We start from the raw sequence: 11,180 nt of genomic DNA, 5'->3' as shown, positions 1-11,180 counted from the left end.
TCTTGCTCGATCTCCCCGTGTTCACATGGGTTTTTCCCAGGTTCTCCTGTTTCCTCCCACAGTCCAAAAATCACGCAACCTAAGAATATGAACATACCAAATTGGCATCATAGTCAAGCTCTTAGCAATCAGTATATCTCTCCTTAGCCATTCTTATATCTGTCATTAGTCAGAAATAAGTTGTGGAGTTCATCAAGATCTACCTGAGCTCAAACTCCTCTCCCCCTGCAAACGAGAGGGAGCCCAGGGCTTGAGGATCGTATAAGCTCAGGGCTCTCTACCGGGACAGCATGCCAAACAAGCTTTATCAATCATCAGCTAAGTGTGAACTCTTGATCTATGGTTTATGGTTGTCTCTGCTATCAAAGCTCTTAAAATCCCAAAATGCTTGAGAGATTTTGCACCAGTTGTTCAAAACTGTTGTCCTGCTGTCTTCTGAGCTGTTATTTAGATCTGGACTATGCGATTCAGAGCAGTATTATGTGTTTGTGCTGTTGTATGTGCAGTAGCTTCTTTTATCTAATGCAGGACATGTGAATTGAAAACTGATAAGAGAAGTGCTGAATTTTTGTAGGTTCAAAACTGATGACTTTATCCCCAGAGTAGAAAATGAAAGCGTGTCTGTAGCTGAAATTGTGGCAAGTTAGCAGCTATTAGCAGTAAAAGCATATCGTTTTTCTATGCATACGCTTTTACTGCTAGTAGCTGCTAACAATATTACTGCCTCAGGCAAAATGTTGGTGGTCATTCCTTGTATACAAACAAAAATGACAGCTTTCTAGCAAGATTGTGATACCACCCAAAGTGAGCCATGTAAATCATATTACTGGCATTCAAATCCAAATGGTCTGTTGATAGTAAAGTGATCAGCAACAGAATTATTTTCAGTCCCTCTCACAGTTGTTTTAAATGCAAGTCTCATATTAAACTCACCTCAAAATGAAAAAGAAAAACTCAAGAAAAATCTCACTGGTTCTCAATTATGCATTTGTGATCAAACTGGAATGCTCTAAACCAGGGGTCACCAAACTTGTTCCTGGAGGGCCGGTGTCCTTCAGATTTTAGCTCCAACCCTAATCAAACACACCTGAACAAGCTAATCAAGGTCTTACTAGGTATTCTTGAAACAACAAGCAGGTGTGTTGAGGCAAGTTGGAGCTAAACCCTGCAGGGACACCGGCCCTCCAGGACCGTGATTGGTGACCCCTGCTCTAAACATTTGTTTTCTGATCAATATTTGTTGTCAGATGAGGATGCTCATTTGCAAATCTAATTATAATCTTATGTTTCCTCTGTTTCTATGTGCTGCTGTGCAATGAAGGCAACGTCTTAAAGAACAATTGTAAGTACCACAGCTGACAGGGCAATGTTAAATTGTGTTGAGCTTCAATGTATGATGATACGCTTACTCTAGAAATGTCATGGGTATGAAATCTTTTTTTGTTCTACAACACATCAATAAACGAGTACCAATGTTACTGATAATACAATATCTGTAACATTGTGTAATTGTTTTTGTGTGTGATTAAACCACATCTCAGAAACACTTATCACCCAAAACATGCATACGTTTTCAGGAATTGACAAAAAAAATTCCATAATAATAATCAAGCAATAAATGATCGGCAAAAATTTGTTTAGTCAAGTTGAACATATTTTATGACATAGTTTTATTTATTGAAATAAGTCAGCGTAATCTGTATGTAAATATCAATTATTACGTTGTGCAATTATGCATTTATCAGCTATTGAATGTGTTAAAAAAAACATGAAAGCGTGTTGCTTTCGCTTGACTTACAAAGCAAACCACTTTATGGAAATCAGCGGACCGTTAAAATTCAATATTTGTCTCTCTCGGTGCATTTATATAAATAATCATCAACATGATTGATATCACAATAATGACATCACCACCATATTTTCTGGTATTTACGTCCAAATCGCACATCCCTATATAAAGGGTTAAATAACTTTTCTGTGTTTGAACTATAGGGCAATAATTTCAGGCGTTTGACTGCAGAATTGATTTGCATACTATTCATTTACTAACACTTGAATCTGTCAAACTGTCCATTTTCAACAACTACATTAAGGTTTTTTTTATTTCTTTATTTCTATGAAAAGCAAATGCTGGTGAGCAGGAACCATGTAAGTATTAAATACTTGTAAGGTTTTCATTTTTTTCTAGTGGACTTAGTGTTTAATATGTTCATTCACAGTGAAAAATTACTAAATCGCTGAACTAATATCAACACATGCTGTACATTAACCACCACTAATTAATGTTCACACACCCATTACTGAAATTGTTATAGATTTTAATAAAGTAGTAATAAAGCAGATGATGACGAGCTGGCTAGAAACTGACAAAGAATAGTTTTTTTCAGTGTTTCTGATATTTATCTGTTCATTCACTGATAATCTCTTTTCTGTGTTTATATGCCGCTGCTACATGAAGCAAATGTCTGTGAAGCAGAGTCACGTAAGTATTAGAACTTTTATTTTGGCTACAGAAGAGTTGAAATTATTGTGTTACCTTTCTAAAACCCAGAAATTTCTACAAAGATCACGTAAATGTATTTAAGCAACACAGCCTTTTTTGGAAAAATGTGCCCTGGTGTACATTTTTGAGAATCGAGAAATATGTGCTTACTGGTACATACGTCTGTATTTTATGCTACATGGACAGTACTGCTAACTGCTTACCTACTTAGTGTGGAAAGCTTTTCTAGTGTGACTGGTTTACTCAGCAGCTCACTGCGAATGGTGCTAGACTCGGGTGGTGGAGAGCACACCAAGGTTTAAGTCCAATGAAGGACCGTTTCAGAAACTGGAAAAACTAAACCCAAAAACAGACACATGAGTGTCATGGTAGAAGAACAGGGCTGCGATTTCTGTTAATATTTGTAGTAACATACACAGCACCCTCTGGTGAATTTACGAGGAATAGCACGTATGAGAAATGTGCCCAGTAATGTACGAAAGTTGCCTGTCAGTAATGTAAGGTGAAAATTTCTTTTCGTCTTAGTCCCTTAATTAATCTGTAGTCGCCACAGCGGAAAGAACCACCAACTTATACAGCATATGTTTTACACAGTGGATGTCCTTCCAACTGCAACCCATCACTGGGAAACATTCATACACACTTACATTCACACACATATGCTATGACCAATTTTAGCTTACCCAATTCACTTATTCCTGCATGTCTTTGGACTTGTTGGGGAAACCGGAGCACCCGGAGGAAACGGGAAGTACATGCAAACTCCACACAGAAATGCCAACTGACCCAGACAGGGCTCGAACCAGCGACCTTCTTGCAATGAGACGATTGTGCTACTCACTGCGCCACCGTGACACCCACTAATGCATGTTTGAGATTGTCTAAAATGTATACCCTTTAGTTGATTTGTGAAAACAGAAACTGTAGGAAAACGTAGTCCAGGGTACATATCTGTTGTAGTCCTGGGCACATATTTCCAGTGAGCCTGACTTGTGTTTAATGGCCATTTTTGCCATTTAATTCAGTGCATTTTAAGAAAGTGCTTTATTTTACTTTAAAATACACAATATAGCTTACCTTACTCTGTTAAACAGCGATTGGAAAATATTTAAAAAACAATTCATTTCACAGGAGGTCTAATCCTTTTTCTATGTACATAAATTTGGTGAAATATTCAATTAAAGTTGGAACTAGCCTGTGTTCATTTCTCCCAAAATTAACTCTGGTGTTCACAAATCACACACTTGATCTAATAGCGACTTTTTGTTTTTGCGTTTCTCTGTTGCTGTTGTGTGTGCTGCTGTCATGAAATCAGAGATGGGAGAACCTGCCAGTCCAAACCCTCAGAATGAAGATGGTGTAGAAACTGCCAAGATGCTCGTCAGAAAACCCAACTGAAGTTCAACAAGAACATGAAAGTGGAAAGAGTTGTATCACGAGGTAAACAGTTGTCTTTCATTTAAATGTTTTTGAAATAGACGGGACTAGGGCTGCACGATTCTAACTAAAATGAGAATCAGGTTTTTGTTTGCTTAAAATCAAGATCATGATCTGTAGATGTAAAAAAGGTTAATATGAGTAAGCTATTATTATTATTGTTATTATTATTATTATTATTATTATTATTATTGTTGTTATTCTCAAACCTATGGTAAAACAACAATATTATTATTATTATTATTATTATTATTATTATTTTTGTTCTCAAACATATGGTAAAACAACAATATTATTATTATTATTTTTGTTATTCTCAAACATATGGTAAAACAATAATATTATTATTATTTTTGTTATTCTCAAACATATGGTAAAACAATAATATTATTATTATTTTTGTTATTCTCAAACATATGGTAAAACAACAATAATATTATTATTATTTTTGTTATTCTCAAACATATGGTAAAACAACAATATTATTATATTATTGTTATTCTCAAACATATGGTAAAACAACAATATTATTATTATTATATTATTGTTATTCTCAAACATATGCTAAAACAACAATATTATTATTATTATTATTATTATTATTATTATTATTATTATTATTATTGTTGTTGTTGTTATTCTCAAACATATGGTAAAACAACATTATTATTATTATTATATTATTATTATTCTCAAACATATGCTAAAACAACAATATTATTATTATTATTATTATTATTATTGTTATTCTCAAACATATGGTAAAACAACAATATTATTATTATTGTTGTTATTCTCAAACATATGGTAAAACAACAATATTATTATTATTATTATTATTGTTATTCTCAAACATATGGTAAAACAACAATATTCTTCTTATTATTATTATTGTTATTCTCAAACATATGGTAAAACAACAATATTATTATTATTATTATTATTATTATTATTATTATTATTATTCTCAAACATATGGTAAAACAACAATATTATTATTATTATTTTTGTTATTCTCAAACATATGGTAAAACAATAATATTATTATTATTTTTGTTATTCTCAAACATATGGTAAAACAATAATATTATTATTATTTTTGTTATTCTCAAACATATGGTAAAACAACAATAATATTATTATTATTATTATTATTATTATTATTATTATTATTGTTATTCTCAAACATATGGTAAAACAACAATATTATTATTATTATTTTTGTTATTCTCAAACATATGGTAAAACAATAATATTATTATTATTTTTGTTATTCTCAAACATATGGTAAAACAATAATATTATTATTATTTTTGTTATTCTCAAACATATGGTAAAACAACAATAATATTATTATTATTTTTGTTATTCTCAAACATATGGTAAAACAACAATATTATTATATTATTGTTATTATCAAACATATGGTAAAACAACAATATTATTATTATTATATTATTGTTATTCTCAAACATATGCTAAAACAACAATATTATTATTATTATTATTATTATTATTATTATTATTATTATTATTATTATTGTTGTTGTTATTCTCAAACATATGGTAAAACAACAATATTATTATTATTATATTATTGTTATTCTCAAACATATGCTAAAACAACAATATTATTATTATTATTATTATTATTATTATTGTTGTTGTTGTTATTCTCAAACATATGCTAAAACAACAATATTATTATTATTATTATTATTGTTGTTATTCTCAAACATATGGTAAAACAACAATATTATTATTATTGTTGTTATTCTCAAACATATGGTAAAACAACAATATTATTATTATTATTATTATTGTTATTCTCAAACATATGGTAAAACAACAATATTATTATTATTATTGTTATTCTCAAACATATGGTAAAACAACAATATTATTATTATTATTATTATTATTATTATTATTATTATTATTATTATTATTATTATTATTATTATTATTATTATTCTCAAACATATGGTAAAACAACAATATTATTATTATTATTATTATTATTATTATTATTATTATTATTATTATTCTCAAACATATGGTAAAACAACAATATTATTATTATTATTATTATTATTATTATTATTATTATTATTATTATTGTTATTCTCAAACATATGGTAAAACAACAATATTATTATTATTATTATTATTATTATTATTATTATTATTATTATTATTATTATTGTTATTCTCAAACATATGGTAAAACAACAATATTATTATTATTATTATTATTATTATTGTTGTTGTTGTTATTCTCAAACATATGGTAAAACAACAATATTATTATTATTGTTATTCTCAAACATATGGTAAAACAACAATATTATTATTATTGTTATTCTCAAACATATGGTAAAACAACAATATTATTATTGTTGTTGTTGTTGTTGTTGTTGTTGTTATTCTCAAACATATGGTAAAACAACAATAATAACAATATTGCTAAAAATATTAATAATAAAATGCTAAATTTTGTATAGACTTGCAATGGTGGGCTTGAACAGACTTTACATTTGTCCTGGTTGTTAATTTACAGTAAATAGATGACATCAGAATACAACTATTCATAATTCTGAAGTTAATTATTATTATGTTTGAGACGTGTGCCTGTCATTTGTCATTGACAACATTTAGACCATTTTTTTCACTGGTAAAATGAGACATTTGTCATTATCAGATTCCCTCTTGCATTATATTTAACATTATATTGGCTAGAGTAGTTATACTGACCCAGCGAACATTTATTTTCATGCACAACACTTTGTTCGCTATGAAAGAAAACATGTATCAAATGCTTGTCGTAATCATAACTAAAATGAGATCTGATCATTTAAATGCTTTTAGTTTCACTTTCACTGCCGAGTGCGGTTCATATCATGGCTGCCATCACTCTGAAAACAAAAAAACACGTGCAAATCAAACTTTCCATGTAGCTCCCAAATGATGGCTCTGTGCAACAAGCTGAACGTTTTTTACAACTTTATTACCTGTTTCGGATAAATCTTGGATTAAGATCATGTGTAGGGTTGAATTGAGATCACAATCTTTTTTAAATTAATCATGCAGCCCTAGACGAAACTATACATTTAGTTGGTGTCTGTGTAACACTTTGCAGTTTTTTTGTTTAATTCACAGTCAGAATGAAGCCAATAAAAAAATTGATTTCAAAGTTAAATTGTTCCATTTTCTTTGGAGTGCCTCATCAATGGATAATGGTTTCTCTGTTTAATTTTCGATTCTACAAGTTTGGGTTTTTGCGTTTGAATCTGATTTTAAAGCAAACGTTAAAATTGCCTCATTGCATTTTTTTTAATTGTGTAAAAAATTAGCAATAATGAATCTTCTTATGTTTAGTTTGTTTTAAAATCAGAATAGAACATAACAACTCAAACTTAAAGAATTTAAAATTTAAAAGAAGAAACGCATCTTTCCCAAGAAATGAAAAATAAACTTTTATATTTTCTTTTCAATTACAACTTTTTAAACATATTTTAGCTGTTTGAGTTGAACAAAGAACTTCAAACCATTACACAGACTTGTAAGGTAATTTTGTTTATTTTTTCATGAATTTCACTTTTTGGGAAACTATTTTTACAATTTTTCCTTTTATTATATATTTTTATTTTGCTTTTTCAAAAATTAACAATATAAAACATCAAAATTTAGCAACAATATAAGCACGCCTCACGGTGAGGCAGTGGGTAGCACGACCGCCTCACAGCAAGAAGGTCGCTGATTCGAGCCCTGGCTGGCTCAGTTGGCACTTATGTGTGAAGTTTGCATGTTCTCCCTGTGTTGGCGTGGGTTTTCTCCGGGTGCTCTGATTTCCCCCACTGTCCAAAGACATACACTATAGGTGAATTGAATAAGCTAAATTGACCGTAGTGTATTTGTGTGAATGCAAAAGTGTACGGGTGTTTCCCATTGTTGGGTTGCGACTGGAAGGGCATCTGCTGCGTAAAACAAAGGCACCCAGAGGAAACCCACGCCAACACGGGTAGAACATGCAAACTCCACACAAAAGTGGCAACTGATCCAGCAACATTCTTGCTGCGAGGCGACATCGCTATCACTGCACCACCATGCCACCCTCAGTATAAACCAATTAGGAAAAACTATCTTATCAAATCATGTTGTACTGTGTTTATATAATAAAAGAAATGGATTCCAAATCTTTTTAAATAATTCATCCTTTCCCCTCAAAGAATGTGTGATCTTCTCTGGTGGTATAGAGTTGCAAACTTCTGAGATCCATAGTCCAATTGGTACATCAATGTTTTCCATTTTAAAGCAATACATTATTTAGCTGTTGTCAAGAACATTTCAGTAAGCTCTGTTAAGCTTGATTATGCTGGAGGTTAGAACTTGTATAATAACCCAATAAACATATCTCTGGATTCAATGGAAAATGGATTCAATGGATCCATAACACTTTCACTCTAGGACACAGCCATGTAGAATGCAATAATGTATCTTCGTCTATACCACATCTCAAACGCAACACGCGAGACTTTTTTTTCCAGTTCAAAATTTAGTTTTTCTGGACTCCATTTTGGTTAGAATTATAATATAGACGCTGTCAAAACTGTATAAAACACCTGCAAATGCTTAACGTTTTTCTCATACTAACCCAAAGGCTTTTATCTTCATGGGTAGGTCCCAAAGATACGGCGAGTTTCATTCAAAGATATTTGATATTCACAGACAACAGTCCATGTCACAATTTGATTAGGTGTACTTTTGATTTATTCACTCAAATTGAACAAACTTAATATAACTTAAGGTTATGAATGTTATTTATTTATACAATGTACTGATAATATCACAAAATCACTAATCTAAATCTTTTTTTATCAGCTGAGCCAAACAAAGGCATCTCTGAACTAGATATATTTACATTTTAGTATTTCACTTTATTACTGTTAGTAGTAAAATATGTGAGTAGTATTATCAAAATACAGTTGTATATACCGTTTTAAGTCAACAATGGTTTTGATTTTCTTTCACTCATAGCACTTCTCAGGACTCCACAAAGCAAATGACTTAATCAACAACTACAGAGATGTAACTGTTGAACTGAGCTGGATGAAGATATGTGAGAAAGAGGGCAAGAGTTCACTTTAACTGGACACATCCATCAGTGACATCTTCAACATCAGAGCTCCAGCTATAGCTAAACGTACAATATGTGCCTGCTTTCTTTGGTTCCAGAATATGTCTGGTGAAACTGAGCAATCTTGTGTGCTTTTGAGTTATCTTGACACCCGTGTAAAATATGGTGTTTTAGGTGAGGTCAGGAATGTGAAAAAAGTACTCAAATTATTATTTAGCTGAATATTTTCAAGGATAGCATTAAACCAAAATGGAGAAAAGATTCTTACACTACAATCATATACAAGACAAACACTATAATCTGTTACCTCATTTAGGAAAAACACTAGGAAACTTCACTTTTTTCCCCTTTATTTGTTGCTAAGAAACTTTACTGTTGTGTTCACTTTGGTTTTAAAGTGGTCTGGTTGTAGTACACTTGCATCATTTAGACAAAAAACTAGTCAAAATGTACACTACTAATTTTGAAGCTATTATCTAGTTAGCTCCTCTTCAGTTTAGAATGTTTTTTTTTTTTGTCAGCAAATTTTGATATGACATGATTACACGTTACATATGATTACATATTGTGTATGTGCTTAATTCTTGAGTAAAAATGGCCAGGCTGACAAGCTGTTGTAAAAAAGCAAAGTGGATGTTTCAAAATAAAATATTAATTAATCCAAGTAACGTTTGAATACTTGACAGAAATCATACTTTTCGTTATAGACAGCCCGCTAAGTGTTCAATAACCAAACAAAATGGTTTGTGTGCGTTTTGGTTGATAAAAAAAAAATAATTTTTACACTTTTCAGTCAATAATTTAACACTTAGCAAGCTGTCCATAAGTTATGACACACTTTTTTCCTGCCATGTTTGCAAAATCTTACTTTTAAATAAAATTTTTATTTTGAAACTTTCACCGACAGGATTCCACTGAATGGTCGCCATCTTGTGGTGAGACGCAGAAAGTAATTTGGCGCGCAAACTCTCACAGACCTCGGTGTATTTTTGGCGACCGTCACCCGCCCACCTGAGCGTGATTCTGGCGACTGTAATACCAACCCCCCTCCCCCTCCCCCATTTTGCTTTTCCGCGGATTTTGTATAGAATCAGTCAGCTACATCTGGCAATAATGGCTGTGGGGATTGAGTCCACTTTGTAACGTCTACTAGTCTACTACAGCCTGTGAGTTTAATTGTTCATTCTCTAACATTTAAATGCAGGTTTCAATGATCCTTTATATCCGTGCTGTTACTGTATAACACTAATATGCTAATATCAACTTCAGCTTTGTGGTCTGATTGCATGACTTCCTCAGGAGTAGAAATTATTTAGACCGCACGAAATATGATCAGACCACTTATAGCAACATTAGTAACCCTTTCTTCCTGTATCAAAAGTCGTATTTCATTTTCATTCTTTGTAGCATATCTATTTATTAATATGTAAACCGTGTGCCTTTTTGCCATATTATCGACTACACTACACATAGACAGACTGTTTATTCTATATATGTTTTATATATTTGAACATGTTTGTATAACATGTCATACATATTTGGTCATTTTTTCTGAACAAGTTTTTGTCCTATAAATTCATGGCAAAGTTGCTAATTATCATGATCTGCACATGCATAAAATATGAGGTCTTTTATGTTTTTATAGATTTTCTGTTTATTTTTCTGCTGTTCCCACTTAAGCACTAGTCTAGTCAGGGGCAGGGGAGATACGCACCCTCACTTTTGAGACAGACCATTTAGAAACAGGTGATTGATAATTAAATGAACGTAAACTTTTGAATCTGATTCAAAGTCTGCTACGCCACTCTACTACACTACATTAAAGCACTACTCTAGTACACTACATTAAAAGTTTTAAGCACTTCATTGAAAGTATTGTTCTTTATTTTGTTTGTTTGTGTAAATGTATTGCTTATGCAGACCAGTTGATTTCATACATCAGGACAGCATTCAGTATCTCCAAAGATTTTTTTGTTGTTATTTTGGGATTGACACTAATGAATATGAGGTTCATCCTTCAATCTGTTCTTTGCTGAATTTTTGAAATGTTGTTTAAATTAAATATGTTAAAGAAGATAAATGGTGTGTATTTTATTTAATAAA

At 31.2% G+C, this 11,180-nt stretch overlaps 1 long non-coding RNA gene across 1 annotated transcript in view; it reads left to right on the top strand.

The window, feature by feature from the left end:
- Positions 1-11,180, top strand: part of LOC130216525 (uncharacterized) — a 14,688-nt gene extending 3,508 nt beyond the window's left edge. The window contains exons 5-9 of the long non-coding RNA XR_008835811.1: positions 1,322-1,342; positions 2,125-2,148; positions 2,459-2,482; positions 3,819-3,943; positions 8,978-11,180. This is a non-coding gene — a long non-coding RNA (uncharacterized LOC130216525). The remainder of the gene's footprint in view (positions 1-1,321; positions 1,343-2,124; positions 2,149-2,458; positions 2,483-3,818; positions 3,944-8,977) is intronic.

The sequence above is a fragment of the Danio aesculapii genome, chromosome 22 (assembly GCF_903798145.1).
Source record: "Danio aesculapii chromosome 22, fDanAes4.1, whole genome shotgun sequence".
In the NCBI taxonomy this organism is placed as follows: domain Eukaryota; kingdom Metazoa; phylum Chordata; class Actinopteri; order Cypriniformes; family Danionidae; genus Danio; species Danio aesculapii.
This window is presented reverse-complemented; position numbering and strand designations above follow the sequence as displayed.